Consider the following 18,217-nt stretch of genomic DNA (forward strand, 5'->3'; position numbering starts at 1 on the left):
TCTAAATTTTACGGGACCTGCTGACACAATACAACCAATAACAAGATCAATAGCTTTCATGTATATTGTTATGCAATGAATTACGATCCGAACATATCCGAAGATGTTGCGTTCATCGATTGATGAATGCAATTGCCGCAAGGCAGTTCATTTAAGGAATTGAAGTTGAGGTGTAAATATTACTACATAAGTCGGTGTAAAAGTGACAAAAGGTTCCATAAAAAAACGTTAACTATTAATTTCTCTAGAGACAGGTTGGAACAAATCGAAACTCGATAATACTTTTCTTGTTAGATGTTACGATTATTAAATATTTGTTTACTGATAATTCGGATTTTTGTTGCTAAGATTTTAACGTTTTAAAGACATTTTGAAAATAAGTGTTCGGTCTAAACCTCCACGATACAAAATATTTATTACAACGAATTCTATAACCATGCACTTTAATATAAGACTTATTTTAACCGCTTTTGTTGAATGATATTTTTAGAAAATTAGGTTACTTTTACAAAAGTCAGCAGGATTTGATCATGACACAGTGGAATGTTTAAATGTAATACGATAAAGTCACATGAAAGACCATGACATTGGGTAAATGATATTTATAGAAAGAAGGTGAGGATAGCAGGATGGGTTGATGACAAAAAGCAAGGTTAAGGTAAGCTCATCAAAATGAGGCTAGCGCAGAGGCGGGCAGGATGTAACGATGGCTTAAACTGCTGGTAGGGGTGGTTTAGGGGTGGTTTAGGGGGGTGGTTTAGGGGTGGTTTAGGGGTACTTCCTCACGAAATTCTAAACAGTTTAAAGCCAAAAACAATTCTCCGACCTTGACGTTGAAGGTACACTTGGACGGTTTTAACGAAATCCGTTAGTGAAGGCTGTATATAGAAGCTTTTTCTTATAAAACTGTTATATATATATATATTGAAACTGTTCAAAGAAAAAGCATATCCAATTTTGTTTTAGACAACAGACAAAGAAAGGTTTGTCTGATTTTGATATTTTGCCGCAGCAAATGCGTTAGCTCTTGATATCAAAGATATAGATTCTACCATAGCCTTTATAAATATATTTATAGATATATAGGAAATATTATAACAGAACGCTTATCTGTCGTCCTGTATTACTTCGAGTTTAAAGTAAAAACGCGTATCCGTAAATATTTAAGCAAGAGTTAAATTTCCAAGGTATACTTTCCTAATTTCAAAAGCAGTCGGTGCGTCTAAATAAGCAACTTTTTACCATAAATGAATAGCAGTCGGTGCGTCTAAATAAGCAACTTTTTACCATAAATGAATAGCAGTCGGTGCGTCTAAGTAGGCAACTTTTAAGGAATGAATTGCGGGGTTAATGTCATTATCGGGGTATGAACGCAATTGGGCTGGTCAACGCGTGTTGATTCCGAAGGACTCCACGCGTACTTTGACCATCCCAATTGCGTTCATATCCCCGATAATGACATCAACCCCGCAATTCATTCCTTATAATTACACCAATTGTTCATTATTTTATTCAAGAATTGTTAAAAACATTCTTCATTTCATTTAAGAAAACTTTCCAGTTATTCTTTCTTATCCATTTTGCAAATAGAACAACCCGACTGTAACCGGAAACATTTTTTTCAAATGACGTCACAAGAACGCGGGAAAAGATCAACCACTTGAAATAACTTTTAAATGTTAATTTGAAACACTAATGGCAATAATACATTTAAAATGAAATAAATGAACACTTTTCAAAATGTTGATTTAGATTTTACGGGACCTGCTGACACATTACAAGAAATAGATTTCATGTATACTGAAACAGATCATATCCGAAGATATTGCGTTCATCGATTGATAAACGCAACTTTTTACCATGCATTATTAGTAGTCAGTGCGTAAATATAGGCGACTTTTTACCATGTATTATAAGTAGTCCATGCGTCTACATAGCGACTCTTTACAATGCCTAATTAGTATTCGGTACGTATATATAGGCTACATTTTACCATGAATTAAAATACTCAGTGCGTCTAAGTGTTCGGTGCGTCTATATAGGCGACTTTTTACCATGTATTAATAGTAGTCCGTGCGTTGATATTGGCGCCTGTTTACCATGAATTTATAGAAGTCGGTGCGTCCATATAAACGACATTTTACCATGTGTTCATAGTAGTCAGTGCGTCAATATAGGCTCCTTTTTACTATGTATTAATAGATATCCGTGCGTCCATATAACCGACTTTTGACTATGTATTAATAGAAGACCGTGCGTCAATATTGGCGAATTTTTACCATGCATTTATAGTAGTCCGTGCGTTCATTTAGGTGACTTTTTACCATATAGTTATAGAAGTCCTTGCGTCCATATAGGCTACTTTTTACCATGTTTTAACAGTAGTCGGTGCGTCCATATAGGTGACTTTTTACCATGTTTTAATAATAGTCCGTGCGTTCATATAGGTGACTTTTTACCATGTATTAATAGAAGTCCGTGCGTCAATATAGGCAACTTTTTACCATGTATTGATAGACGTCGGTGCGTCCATATAAGTGCCTATTAATAGTAGTCCGTAGTCAATACAGCTACTTAGTATCATGTATTTATAGTAGTCGGTGCGTCCATATTGGCGACCTTTTATCATGTATTCATAGTAGTCCGTGCGTACATTTAGGTGACTTTTAACCATGTATTTATTGAAGTTTTTGCGTCCATATGTAAAGTAGTACCTGCGTCTATAAATGCGCCTTTTACTATGTATTAATAGAAGTCCGTGCATCAATATAGGTGACTTTTTACCATGTTTTTACAGTGGTCGGTGTGTCCATATAGTTGACTCTTTACCATGTATTAATAATAGTCCGTGCGTCAATATAGGCAACTTTTTACCATGTATCAATAGTAGTTGTTGCGTCCATATATGTGACTTATTACCATGTATCAATAGTACTCCGTGCGTCAATATTGGCAACTGTTTACCATGTGTTACAGGGACTGTACACCAGATTGGACCAAAAAAGGTTTTTTTCTGTAACAAATCTCAGGACAAATATTTAATAGAATGTGTAACGCTTTGATATCATAATTTTAAAAAAATACCAAAATGTAAAAAAAATATTGTGCCGGAGACCGGGTTCGCACCCGTGTCGCCAAAATTGCAGTCCAACGTCGTATCCACTGAGCTACGACGGCTTATCCTAATCAGGTGACATAATTAAGCTATATACCTAACTCGGTTATATCACGTGATAACACCGACTAGCCCATCACGCATAAGAAATGAATTCTACTAGGTAGACATACCCAGTAATCTTTTTTAATTGAAAAATACGAAATAACTGCTAAACTTAAATAAATTGTAAACGATGTGGTACTTCAGTTAGTAAGTTTCAATGCATTGTACACACTGATACCAAGTTTATGACAGTTTTCGACAATTTTCTGTTTTTCTTGCAAATTGATCATCTGGTGCACAGTTGCTTTAATAGTAGTCGGTGCATCCATATAGGTGACTTTTTACCGTGTATTAATAGTAGTCCGTGCGTCCAGGAAGGCTACTCTTTACCATGTTTTTACAGTAGTCGGTTCGTCCATATTGGCGACATTTTACCATGTATAAATTGTGCGTTTATATAGGCGACTTTTTACCTTGTTGAAATTGTAAATAATGCGTCTATATAAGCGACTGTATCCCATTGTTGTTGAGATAATAACCTGTGTGCTTATATGCAAAACCGTAACCAGAGTTTTGAAGTCGAATAATAAAAGACCATCTTACTTATTCACATATCTATAAATGTTCATTGCAAATACATGATGTAGTTGCTGATATATTGGCATGTGGCAACATGCAAAACCTTAACCAAGGTATGACGCCGACGCTGATGCCGACCCGGAAGAGAAGTATAGCACTCCGTATTATTCGAATAGTCCAGCTAAAAACTAACAAACGTAAATGTGGTCCACTTTATTTTATATTGAATACATGTATAAATATGAATCATCAATTGAATTATTATCTCCCACCAAGTGATGGTTTAACGAACATCTTTAAAACTAAAACAACAAATTGAGAACACATTGTGAGATACGAGCCATCAAAGGGCAGAAATACCAGCCCGACCAACTTTACTCTCCAAACAATTATTTAAATTCTTCCAGGAAGCAATTTCAGCTAGGCAGAGCCCAACTCACTTCACTGTTACTAAAAACTGAAACAGTTAAGAACAACAATAACACAAAACTAAAGTTAAATCATTATTTCTTTCAGATCACATTTATCGAATGTCAAATATCCTTACAGTCTGTGTAAGACAAACTGTTCTTCTATGACCGTTTCGGTTACAGTTTCAATTAAACAATAATCGGGTGATATTGTAAAAAAGATCACATTGGGTTAGTATTTGAAACTTACATTTGCAGAAAAGATGTATATGAATGAATAATGCTCAGGGCCCACTCTGGATTCATCCAATATGGCGGCGAAAATTCAAGGTGTCCGCCATTACCATAATTATGTTAATACATAGTTGTGGTACTCATTGTGACCTTAATAAATGCCTTATTTAGTGATGTTTAATGATTATTAGGATGTTGAAAGTAACCTATTTCATGTTTCGTACAAATATTCTTCAAAAACCAGATTTATGGTGACCAGGCAAGCATCGATTCCCTGAAACGAATAATTTACCGATTTTAAGGACAGAGAATCGTTTCATAGGTTGGTGTTTTTTACAAAGAAATGTTTGCAAATTATCATCCATTTAGTGTCTTACAGTGTTGCTGATATCTTAACCTTAATTACGTTTAACCTATGCATACTGGGGACCAAAAGAGTCCAGATGACCAAATTAGGTTGGAAATAGATGGTGATACTTCCGGCTGAATGGGCTTACATTAAACTCACAAAATTAGTGTATATGTAGCTGGTTAAGCACTGGATGTGCTAAAGTAGGGACTGCATAGCTATTTTATATGGGAAAAGAGATAAAATATAATGAGAAGTGTTTTGTGATTTTATTAATGTTATGACTTTTTTAAAAAAAAAACCGAAGATTTAAGTAATAGCGTTGGCGATATTTGTCATATTTGTATTTGGACATTATGATTATGATCTAAATTTTGAAATGCGTAGGTGTATGTCAGTATAGAGTACATAATGAAAATTGCTATCATCTATTCATTACGATATGAAGGGTTTAAATAACAGCGTGAGAATTTTTGGATGCGTTCATATGGTAATTGGAAACGTTGAATATGAAAAATGCCATTAGTTTGTGTTGAAATGGAATAATGATGAAGCTAATATTATTCACGTAAGATATCAGTTTGCGTTTGTATTTAATACACTCATAATTCATGAGCGATATTGAGTTGCAGCTATTTAAGGGTAGTAATAATGATCCGATGTCTGCTCAAAAGACATCCTGTCTGTAAATAGTTAAACTGCGCGTCTTCACGTTGGCTTCATTCTATCTCATAAAGATTCAATATGTGATTAAAGTTGATTATCACTTCCAAAGTATGAACTAAAATAGGAGCTGTTGTGGTTTGATGTAGGTATGTAATAAAGACACTTGAAGTATTACCACATTAATTCATACCCTATACTGAAATATGAAACAAGTGTTTCATATTACAGTATAGGGTATTTTTGAATTTTGTCAAATCTCATTTTATGTTTATGGCAATGTATTATATTGTATACATGTTCAAGTATGAATAAAATATAATTTTGGCTAGTTGAAATTATTTATTGTGACTTTAATGAGCCTTTGTCATCAAGCCACTGTGATTAATTTTACATGTGAGTGCATCAACAGTCGGAATCAAACTGCCTTTCTATGCCTCCAGAGGTTCCATATTTCTAATACCTCTAGGGGTTCAACCTTTCTAATACCTCCATGGGTTCCACCTTTCTAATACTTCCAGGGGTTCCACCTTTCTAATGCCTCAAGGGGTTCCACCTTTCTAATACCTCCAGGGGTTCCACCTTTTTAATATCTCCAGGGGTTCCACCTTTCTAATACCTCCAGGGGTGCCACCTTTCTTATACCTCCAGGGGTTCCACCTTTCTAATACCTCCAGGGGTTCCACCTTTCTTATACCTTCAGCGTCTTCTAATACCTCCAGGAGTTCCACCTTTCTAATACCTCCAGGGGTTCCACCTTTCTAATACCTCCAGCGTCTTTCTAATACCTCCAGGAGTTCCACTTTTCTAATACCTCCAGGGGTTCCACCTTTCTAATACCTCCAGCGTCTTTCTAATACCTCCAGGAGTTCCACTTTTCTAATACCTCCAGGAGTTCCACTTTTCTAATACCTCCAGGGTTCCACTTTTCTAATACCTCCAGGGGTTCCATCTTTCAAATACCTCCAGGGGTTCCACCTTTGTAATACCTCTAGGGGCTCCACCTTTCTAATACCTCCAGGGGTTCCATCTTTCTAATACCTCCAGGAGTTCCATCTTTCTAATACCTCCAGGGGTTCCACCTTTCTAATACCTCCAGGGGTTCCACCTTTCTAATACCTCCAGGGGTTCTACCTTTCTAATACCTCTAGGGCTTCCACCTTTCTAATACCTCCAGGGGTTCCACCTTTCTAATACCTTCAGGGGTTCCACCTTTCTAATACCTCTAGGGCTTCCACCTTTCTAATACCTCCAGCGCCTTCTAATACCTCCAGGAGTTCCACTTTTCTAATACCTCCAGGGGTTCCACCTTTCTAATACCTCTAGGGCTTCCACCTTTCTAATACCTCCAGCGTCTTCTAATACCTCCAGGAGTTCCACTATTCTAATACCACTAGGGATTCTACCTTTCTAATACCTCCAGGGGTTCCACCTTTCTAATACCTCTAGGGGTTCCACCTTTCTAAAACCTCCAAGGGTTCCACATTTCTAATACCTCACGGAGTTCCACCTTTCTAATACCTCCAGGGGTTTAACCTTTCTAATACCTCTAGGGGTTCAACCTTTCTAATACCTCCAGGGGTTCCACCTTTCTAATACCTCTAGGGGTTCCACCTTTCTAATACCTCCAGGGGTTCCACCTTTCTAATACCTCTAGGGGTTCCACCTTTCTAATACCTTCAGGGGTTCCACCTTTTCAATACATCCAGGGGTTCCATCTTTCTAATACCTCCAGGGGATCCACCTTTCTAATACCTCTAGGAGTTCAATCTTTCTAATATATCCAGCGTCTTTCTAATACCTCCAGGAGTTCCACTTTTCTAATACCTCCAGGGGTTCCACCTTTCTAATACCTCCAGGAGTTCCACTTTTCTAATACCTCCAGGGGTTCCACCTTTCTAATACCTCCAGGAGTTCCACTTTTCTAATACCTCCAGGGGTTCCACCTTTCTAATACCTCCAGGGGTTCCACCTTTCTAATACCTCTAGGGCTTCCACCTTTCTAATACCTCCAGGAGTTCCACTTTTCTAATACCTCCAGGGGTTCCACCTTTCTAATACCTCTAGGGCTTCCACCTTTCTAATACATCCAGCGTCTTTCTAATACCTCCCGGAGTTCCACTTTTCTAATACCTCCAGGGGTTCCACCTTTCTAATACCTCTAGGGCTTCCACCTTTCTAATACCTCCAGCGTCTTTCTAATACCTCCCGGAGTTCCACTTTTCTAATACCTCCAGGGGTTCCACCTTTCTAATACCTCTAGGGCTTCCACCTTTCTAATACCTCCAGCGTCTTTCTAATACCTCCCGGAGTTCCACTTTTCTAATACCTCCAAGGGTTCCACCTTTCTAATACCTCTAGGGCTTCCACCTTTCTAATACCTCCAGCGTCTTCTAATACCTCCAGGAGTTCCACTATTCTAATACCACTAGGGATTCTACCTTTCTAATACCTCCAGGGGTTCCACCTTTCTAATACCTCTAGGGGTTCCACCTTTCTAATACCTCCAGGGGTTCCACATTTCTAATACCTCCAGGAGTTCCACCTTTCTAATACCTCCAAGGGTTTAACCATTCTAATACCTCTAGGGGTTCAACCTTTCAAATACCTCCAGGGGTTCCACCTTTCTAATACCTCTAGGGGTTCCACCTTTCTAATACCTCCAGGGGTTCCACCTTTCTAATACCTCTAGGGGTTCCACCTTTCTAATACCTCCAGGGGTTCCAGCTTTTCAATACCTCCAGGGGTTCCACCTTTCTAAAACCTCCAGGAGTTCCACCTTTCTAATACCTCTAGGAGTTCAATCTTTCTAATATATCCAGCGTCTTTCTAATACCTCCAGGAGTTCCACTTTTCTAATACCTCCAGGGGTTCCACCTTTCTAATACCTCCAGGAGTTCCACTTTTCTAATACCTCCAGGGGTTCCACCTTTCTAATACCTCCAGGGGTTCCACCTTTCTAATACCTCTAGGGCTTCCACCTTTCTAATACCTCCAGGGGTTCCACCTTTCTAATACCTCCAGGGGTTCCACCTTTCTAATACCTCTAGGGCTTCCACCTTACTAATACCTCCAGCGTCTTTCTAATACTTCCCGAAGTTCCACTTTTCTAATACCTCCAGGGGTTCCACCTTTCTAATACCTCTAGGGCTTCCACCTTTCTAATACCTCCAGCGTCTTTCTAATACCTCCAGGAGTTCCACTTTTCTAATACCTCCAGGGGTTCCACCTTTCTAATACCTCCAGGGGTTCCACCTTTCTAATACCTCCAGCGTCTTTCTAATACCTCCAGAAGTTCCACTTTTCTAATACCTCCAGGGGTTCCACCTTTCTAATACCTACAGCGTCTTCTAATACCTCCAGGAGTTCCACTTTTCTAAAACGTCCAGGGGTTCCATCTTTCTAATACCTCCAGGGGTTCCACCTTTCTAATACCTCCAGGGGTTCCGCCTTTCTAATACGTCCAGGGGTTCCACCTTTCTAATACCTCTAGGGGTTCAACCTTTCTAATACCTCTAGGGGTTCCACCTTTCTAATACCTACAGGGGTTCCACCTTTCTAATACCTCCAGGGGTTCCACCTTTCAAATACCTCCAGGAGTTCCACTTTTCTAATACCTCTAGGGGTTCTACCTTTCTAATACCTCTAGGGCTTCAACCTTTCTAATACCTCCAGGGGTTCCACCTTTTCAATACCTCCAGGGGTTCCACCTTTCTAATACCTCTAGGGCTTCCACCTTTCTAATACCTCCAGCGTCTTCTAATACCTCCAGGAGTTCCACTATTCTAATACCTCTAGGGATTATACCTTTCTAATACCTCACGGGGTTCCACCTTTCTAATACCTCTAGCGGTCCCACCTTTCTAATACCTCCAGGGGTTCCACATTTCAAATACCTCCAGGAGTTCCACCTTTCTAATACCTCCAGGGGTTCAACCTTTCTAATACATCTAGGGGTTCAACCTTTCTAATACCTCCAGGGGTTCCACCTTTCTAATACCTCCAGGGGTTCCACCTTTCTAATACCTCCAGGAGTTCCACTTTTCTAATACCTCCAGGGGTTCCACCTTTCTAATACCTCCAGGGGTTCCACCTTTCTAATACCTCTAGGGGTTCCACCTTTCTAATACCTCTAGGGGTTCCACCTTTCTAATACCTCCAGGGGTTCCACCTTTCTAATACCTCTAGGGGTTCCACCTTTCTAAAACCTTCAGGGGTTCTACCTTTTCAATACATCCAGGGGTTCCACCTTTCTAATACCTCCAGGGGTTCCACCTATCTAATACCTCTAGGAGTTCAATCTTTCTAATATATCCAGCGTCTTTCTAATACCTCCAGGAGATCCACTTTTCTAATACCTCCAGGGGTTCCACCTTTCTAATACCTCCAGGAGTTCCACTTTTCTAATACCTCCAGGGGTTCCACCTTTCTAATACCTCCAGGGGTTCCACCTTTCTAATACCTCCAGGGGTTCCACCTTTCTAATACTTCTAGGGCTTCCACCTTTCTAATACCTCCAGAAGTTCCACTTTTCTAATACCTCTAGGGGTTCCACCTTTCTAATACCTCCAGCGTCTTCCACCTTTCTAATACCTCCAGCGTCTTTCTAATACCTCCCGGAGTTCCACTATTCTAATACCTCCAGGGGTTCCACCTTTCTTATACCTCTAGGGCTTCCACCTTTCTAATACCTCCAGCGTCTTTCTAATACCTCCAGGGGTTCCACCTTTCTAATACCTCTAGGGCTTCCACCTTTCTAATACCTCCAGCGTCTTTCTAATACCTCCCGGAGTTCCACTTTTCTAATACCTCCAAGGGTTCCACCTTTCTAATACCTTTAGGGCTTCCACCTTTCTAATACCTCCAGCGTCTTCTAATACCTCCAGGAGTTCCACTATTCTAATATCACTAGGGATTCTACCTTTCTAATACCTCCAGGGGTTCCACCTTTCTTATACCTCTAGGGATTCCACCTTTCTAATACCTCCAGGGGTTCCACCTTTCTAATACCTCCAGGAGTTCCACCTTTCTAATACCTCCAGGGGTTTAACCTTTCTAATACCTCTAGGGGTTCAACCTTTCTAATACCTCCAGGGGTTCCACCTTTCTAATACCTCTAGGGGTTCCACCTTTCTAATACTCCCAGGGGTTCCACCTTTCTAATACCTCTAGGGGTTCCACCTTTCTAATACCTCCAGGGGTTCCAGCTTTTCAATACCTCCAGGGGTTCCACCTTTCTAATACCTCCAGGGGTTCCACCTTTCTAATACCTCTAGGGGTTCAACCTTTCTAATACCTCCAGGGGTTCTACCTTTCTAATACATCTAGGGGTTCAACCTTTCTAATACCTCCAGGGGTTCCACCTTTCTAATACCTCCAGGGGTTCCACCTTTCTAATACCTCCAGGAGTTCCACTTTTCTAATACCTCCAGGGGTTCCACCTTTCTAATACCTCCAGGAGTTCCACTTTTCTAATACCTCCAGGGGTTCCACCTTTCTAATACCTCTAGGGGTTCCACCTTTCTAATACCTCCAGGGGTTCCACCTTTCTAATACCTCTAGGGCTTCCACCTTTCTAATACCTCCAGGGGTGCCACCTTTCTAATACCTCCAGGGGTTCCACCTTTCTAATACCTCTAGGGCTTCCAGCTTACTAATACCTCCAGCGTCTTTCTAATACTTCCCGAAGTTCCACTTTTCTAATACCTCCAGTGGTTCCACCTTTCTAATTCCTCTAGGGCTTCCACCTTTCTAATACCTCCAGCGTCTTTCTAATACCTCCAGGAGTTCCACTTTTCTAATACCTCCAGGGGTTCCACCTTTCTAATACCTCCAGGGGTTCCACCTTTCTAATACCTCCAGCGTCTTTCTAATACCTCCAGAAGTTCCACTTTTCTAATACCTCCAGGGGTTCCACCTTCCTAATACCTCCAGCGTCTTCTAATACCTCCAGGAGTTCCACTTTTCTAATACGTCCAGGGGTTCCATCTTTCTAATACCTCCAGGGGTTCCACCTTTCTAATACCTCCAGGGGTTCCGCCTTTCTAATACGTCCAGGGGTTCCACCTTTCTATTACCTCTAGGGGTTCAACCTTTCTAATACCTCTAGGGGTTCCACCTTTCTAATACCTCCAGGGGTTCCACCTTTCTAATACCTCCAGGGGTTCCACCTTTCTAATACCTCTAGGGCTTCAACCTTTCTAATACCTCCAGGGGTTCCACCTTTTCAATACCTCCAGGGGTTCCACCTTTCTAATACCTCTAGGGCTTCCACCTTTCTAATACCTCCAGCGTCTTCTAATACCTCCAGGAGTTGCACTATTCTAATACCTCTAGGGATTATACCTTTCTAATACCTCATGGGGTTCCACCTTTCTAATACCTGTAGCGGTCCCACCTTTCTAATACCTCCAGGGGTTCCACATTTCAAATACCTCCAGGAGTTCCACCTTTCTAATACCTCCAGGGGTTCAACCTTTCTAATACATCTAGGGGTTCAACCTTTCTAATACCTCCAGGGGTTCCACCTTTCTAATACCTCCAGGGGTTCCACCTTTCTAATACCTCCAGGAGTTCCACTTTTCTAATACCTCCAGGGGTTCCACCTTTCTAATACCTCCAGGGGTTCCACCTTTCTAATACCTCTAGGGGTTCCACCTTTCTAATACCTCTAGGGGTTCCACCTTTCTAATACCTCCAGGGGTTCCACCTTTCTAATACCTCTAGGGGTTCCACCTTTCTAATACCTTCAGGGGTTCCACCTTTTCAATACATCCAGGGGTTCCACCTTTCTAATACCTCCAGGGGTTCCACCTTTCTAATACCTCTAGGAGTTCAATCTTTCTAATATATCCAGCGTCTTTCTAATACCTCCAGGGGTTCCACCTTTCTAATACCTCCAGGGGTTCCACCTTTCTAATACTTCTAGGGCTTCCACCTTTCTAATACCTCCAGGAGTTCCACTTTTCTAATACCTCTAGGGGTTCCACCTTTCTAATACCTCCAGCGTCTTCCACCTTTCTAATACCTCCAGGAGTTCCACTTTTCTAATACCTCCAGGGGTTCCACCTTTCTTATACCTCCAGATGTTCCGCCTTTCTAATACGTCCAGGGGTTCCACCTTTCTAATACCTCTAGGGGTTCAACCTTTCTAATACCTCTAGGGGTTCCACCTTTCTAATACCTCCAGGGGTTCCACCTTTCTAATACCTCCAGGGGTTCCACCTTTCTAATACCTCCAGGAGTTCCACTTTTCTAATACCTCTAGGGGTTCTACCTTTCTAATACCTCTAGGGCTTCAACCTTTCTAATACCTCCAGGAGTTCCACTATTCTAATACCACTAGGGATTCTACCTTTATAATACCTCCAGGGGTTCCACCTTTCTAATACCTGTAGGAGTTCAATCTTTCTAATATATCCAGCGTCTTTCTAATACCTCCAGGAGTTCCACTTTTCTAATACCTCCAGGGGTTCCACCTTTCTAATACCTCCAGGAGTTCCACTTTTCTAATACCTCCAGGAGTTCCACCTTTCTAATACCTCCAGGGGTTCCACCTTTCTAATACCTCCAGGGGTTCCACCTTTCTAATACCTTTAGGGCTTCCACCTTTCTAATACCTCCAGGGGTTCCACCTTTCTAATACCTCCAGGGGTTCCACCTTTCTAATACCTCTAGGGGTTCCACCTTTCTAATACCTCCAGGGGTTCCACCTTTCTTATACCTCTAGGGGTTCCACCTTTCTAATACCTCCAGGGGTTCCACCTTTTAAATACCTCCAGGGGTTCCACCTGTCTAATACCTCCAGGGGTTCCACCTTTCTAATACCTCCAGGAGTTCCACTTTTCTAATACCTCCAGGGATTCCACCTTTCTAATACCTCCAGGGGTTCCACCTTTCTAATACCTCCAGGGGTTCCACTTTTCTAATACCTCTAGGGCTTCCACCTTTCTAATACCTCCAGGGGTTCCACCTTTCTAATACCTCCAGGGGTTCCACCTTTCTAATACCTCAATGGCTTCCACCATTCTAATACCTCCAGCGTCTTTCTAATACCTCCCGGAGTTCCACTTTTCTAATACCTCCAGGGGTTCCACCTTTCTAATACCTCTTGGGCTTCCACCTTTCTAATACCTCCAACTTCTTTCTAATACCTCCCGGAGTTCCACTTTTCTAATACCTCCAGGGGTTCCACCTTTCTAATACCTCCAGGGGTTCCACCTTTCTAATACCTCCAGCGTCTTTCTAATACCTCCAGGAGTTCCACTTTTCTAATACCTCCAGGGGGTCCACCTTTCTAATACCTCCAGCGTCTTCTAATACCTCCAGGAGTTCCACTTTTCTAATACGTCCAGGGGTTCCACCTTTCTAATACCTCTAGGGGTTTCACCTTTCTAATACCTCCAGGGGTTCAACCTTTCTAATACCTCCAGGGGTTCCACCTTTCTAATACATCTAGGTGTTCCACCATTCTAATACCTCTAGGGGTTCCACCTTTCTAATACCTCCAGGGGTTCCACCTTTCTAATACCTCCAGGGGTTCCACCTTTCTAATACCTCCAGGTGTTCCACTTTTCTAATACCTCTAGGGGTTCAAGCTTTCTAATACATCCAGCGTCTTTCTAATACCTCCAGGAGTTCCACTTTTCTAAAACATCCACGGGTTCCACCTTTCTAATACCTCCAGGAATTCCACTTTTCTAATACCTCCAGGAGTTCCACCTTTCTAATACCTCCAGGGGTTCCACCTTTCTAATACCTCCAGGGTTTCCACCTTTCTAATACCTCCAGGGGTTCTACCTTTCTAATACCTCTAGGGCTTCCACCTTTCTAATACCTCCAGGGGTTCCAGCTTTCTAATACCTCCAGGGGTTCCACCTTTCTAATACCTCTAGGGCTTCCACCTTTCTAATACCTCCAGCGTCTTCTTATACCTCCAGGAGTTTCACTTTTCTAATACCTCCAGGGTTTCCGCCTTTCTAATACCTCCAGGGGTTCCACCTTTCTAATACCTCTAGGGCTTCCACCTTTCTAATACCTCCAGGGGTTCCACCTTTCTAATACCTCCAGGGGTTCCACCTTTCTAATACCTCTAGGGCTTCCACCTTTCTAATACCTCCAGGGGTTCCACCTTTCTAATACCTCCAGGGGTTCCACCTTTCTAATACCTCTAGGGATTCCACCTTTCTAATACCTCCAGCGTCTTTCTAATACCTCCCGGAGTTCCACTTTTCTAATACCTCCAAGGGTTCCACCTTTCTAATACCTCTAGGGCTTCCACCTTTCTAATACCTCCAGCGTCTTTCTAATACCTCCCAGAGTTCCACCTTTCTAATACCTCCAGGGGTTCAACCTTTCTAATACCTCCAGGGGTTCCACCTTTCTAATACCTCCAGCGTCTTTCTAATACCTCCAGGAGTTACACTTTTCTTATACCTCCAGGGGTTCCACCTTTCTAATACCTCCAGCGTCTTCTAATACCTCCAGGAGGTCCACTTTTCTAATACGTCCAGGGGTTCCACCTTTCTAATACCTCCAGGGGTTTCACCTTTCTGATACCTCCAGGGGTTCCACCTTTCTAATACCTCCAGGGGTTCCACCTTTCTAATACATCTAGGGGTTCCACCTTTCTAATACCTCTAGGGGTTCCACCTTTCTAATACCTCCAGGGGTTCCACCTTTCTAATACCTCCAGGGTTTCCACCTTTCTAATACCTCCAGGGGTTCCACCTTTCTAATACCTCTAGGGGTTCAAGCTTTCTAATACATCCAGCGTCTTTCTAATACCTCCAGGAGTTCCACTTTTCTAAAACATCCACGGGTTCCACCTTTCTTATACCTCCAGGAGTTCCACTTTTCTAATACCTCCAGGAGTTCCACTTTTCTAATACCTCCAGGGGTTCCACCTTTCTAATACCTCCAGGGGTTCCACCTTTCTAATACCTCCAGGGGTTCCACCTTTCTAATACCTCCAGGGGTTCCACCTTTCTAATACCTCTAGGGGTTCAACCTTTCTAATACATCCAGCGTCTTTCTAATACCTCCAGGAGTTCCACTTTTCTAAAACATCCACGGGTTCCACCTTTCTAATACCTCCAGAAGTTCTACTTTTCTAATACCTCCAGGAGTTCCACCTTTCTTATACCTCCAGGGGTTCCACCTTTCTAATACCTCCAGGGTTTCCACCTTTCTAATACCTCCAGGGGTTCTACCTTTCTAATACCTCTAGGGCTTCCACCTTTCTAATACCTCCAGCGTCTTTCTAATACCTCCCGGAGTTCACCTTTCTAATACCTCTAGGGCTTCCACCTTTCTAATACCTCCAGCGTCTTCTTATACCTCCAGGAGTTTCACTTTTCTAATACCTCCAGGGTTTCCACCTTTCTAATACCTCCAGGGGTTCCACCTTTCTAATACCTCTAGGGCTTCCACCTTTCTAATACCTCCAGCGTCTTCTTATACCTCCAGGAGTTTCACTTTTCTAATACCTCCAGGGTTTCCACCTTTCTAATACCTCCAGGGGTTCCACCTTTCTAATGCCTCTAGGGCTTCCACCTTTCTAATACCTCCAGGGGTTCCACCTTTCTAATACCTCTAGGGGTTCCATTTTTCTTATACCTCCAGAGGTTCTACCTTTCTAATACCTCCAGGGGTTCCACCTTTCTTATACCTCCAGGGGTCCACCTTTCTAATACCTCCAGGGGTTCCACCTTTCTATTACTTCCAGGGGTTCAACCTTTCTAATACATCTAGGGGTTCAACCTTTCTAATACCTCCAGGGGTTCCACCTTTCTAATACCTCTAGGGGTTCCACCTTTCTAATACCTCCAGGGGTTCCACCTTTCTTATACCTCTAGGGGTTCCACCTTTCTAATACCTCCAGGGGTTCCACCTTTCTAATACCTCCAGGGGTTCCACCTTTCTAATACCTCCAGGGGTTCCACCTTTCTAATACCTCCAGGGGTTCCACCTTTCTAATACCTCCAGGGGTTCCACTTTTCTAATACCTCTAGGGCTTCCACCTTTCTAATACCTCCAGGGGTTCCACCTTTCTAATACCTCCAGGGGTTCCACCTTTCTAATACCTCAATGGCTTCCACCATTCTAATACCTCCAGCGTCTTTCTAATACCTCCCGGAGTTCCACTTTTCTAATACCTCCAGGGGTTCCACCTTTCTTATACCTCCAGGGGTTCCACCTTTCTAATACCTCCAGGGGTTCCACCTTTCTTATTCCTCCAGAGGTTCTACCTTTCTAATAGCTCTAGGGCTTCCACCTTTCTAATACCTCCAGGGCTTCCACGTTTCTTATACCTCTAGAGGTTCCACCTTTCTAATACCTCTAGGGGTTCCACCTTTCTAATACCTCCAAGGTTTCACCTTTCTTATACCTCCAGGGGTTCCACCTTTCTAATACCTCCAGGGTTCCACCTTGGTACCTTAGCTGGGCTGTTACTGATTAACATACAGAGACGGAACTTCTTTGCCCGCAAAATTACAGAAGTGTGATAGCTTTTATAATTAAATGTATTCGAGATTTAAGCATTCCATTAAGAAAGCATATGAGTCTTAAAGAAAGACCAAACATATACATCATCTTAAAAAAAAAAACGATAAAGTGGTCAATACTGTAGGTAATACTTGAAGTACAATTTTAGAGAAGTAATGTCCATGTGAATATTTATCCTTATCTTAAAGCAGCAGGGAATAAGAAAATATGACGTAAATTTTAATGACCTATATCAGTTGTGACCCTTAACTCAAAATCAATAGGGGTCATCTACTGGTCACCCCCAATCTAAATGTCAAGTTTGAGGGCCATGGGTGCAGGCATTGTCGAGTTATCACACAGACAAGCTTTTTGCCTTCAAGGTCAATGGTATCCTGACCTTTGACCCAATGACCCCGTAAATGAATAGGGGTCATCTACAGGTCAGGCACAACCTCCAAGTCACGTCTGAGGGCCATGGGTGCAAACAAAAAAATCAAATTTTGTATTCTTTACTTTTTAGGTTATAACAGGTCCACATTACTATTTGACCTAGCGAATTAATTATTGATTATAAATATAACTGAGATATGAGTATAATTAAAGGTATGTAAAATAATACGATACATGCATTGCATACAAGTGTTGCTGTGTAATCACCCAAACAGAACAAGAAACTTAGATTAGTTTAGGTAAAGTGATAGGTTATAATTGGTAGTTAATTAGCAACCCAGCTACAGTTATTTTGCTAAGCGCTATTGAATATCGCTTAGGCAAATTCTAGTCAAAGTATGCACGTATACACCGTAATGTTTAGTTTTATGAATATTGCAGACGTAGCGCGTTGTTGTCGGTGTCTATGAAAGGTTCTAACGGTGATCCAAGTAGTCGCAGAGTCCATTGTATATTTAAACTTTCATAGTAGTCGTGTCCATTCAAAAGAGTAATCATCTGGGTAGTAAAGTCTTCCCTTATTCGCCAATGTGTGATAACACTCGCTTGATATATGTACAAGATCTTCCTGAAAGGTCAAATTACACTTAGCACAATGTCTGTTTCTTAAAATCGAAGGTCTGCACCACAATTTGGCTATAATCCTTGCTGTGAGGCGAAAAACATTTTTTCTTGAAATAGTATACATAATAGCAGTTTGTATGGTTGAAGAATACGAAATAGCATAAAAACGCAATCATTCGAAGTACGGAAATCCAAGCATAACTTGCATTTAAGTATTACAGCATTTTTAACCATGCGTTTCCAAGTTTGTTTATCTGGGGTGGCTCCTTCGATGGAGAAGAAGCTATTTAGCACAATTTGCATGTTGTATTTGGTCAA

This window comes from Mya arenaria, chromosome 13 (assembly GCF_026914265.1).
Source record: "Mya arenaria isolate MELC-2E11 chromosome 13, ASM2691426v1".
NCBI classification, from domain to species: Eukaryota; Metazoa; Mollusca; class Bivalvia; order Myida; family Myidae; genus Mya; species Mya arenaria.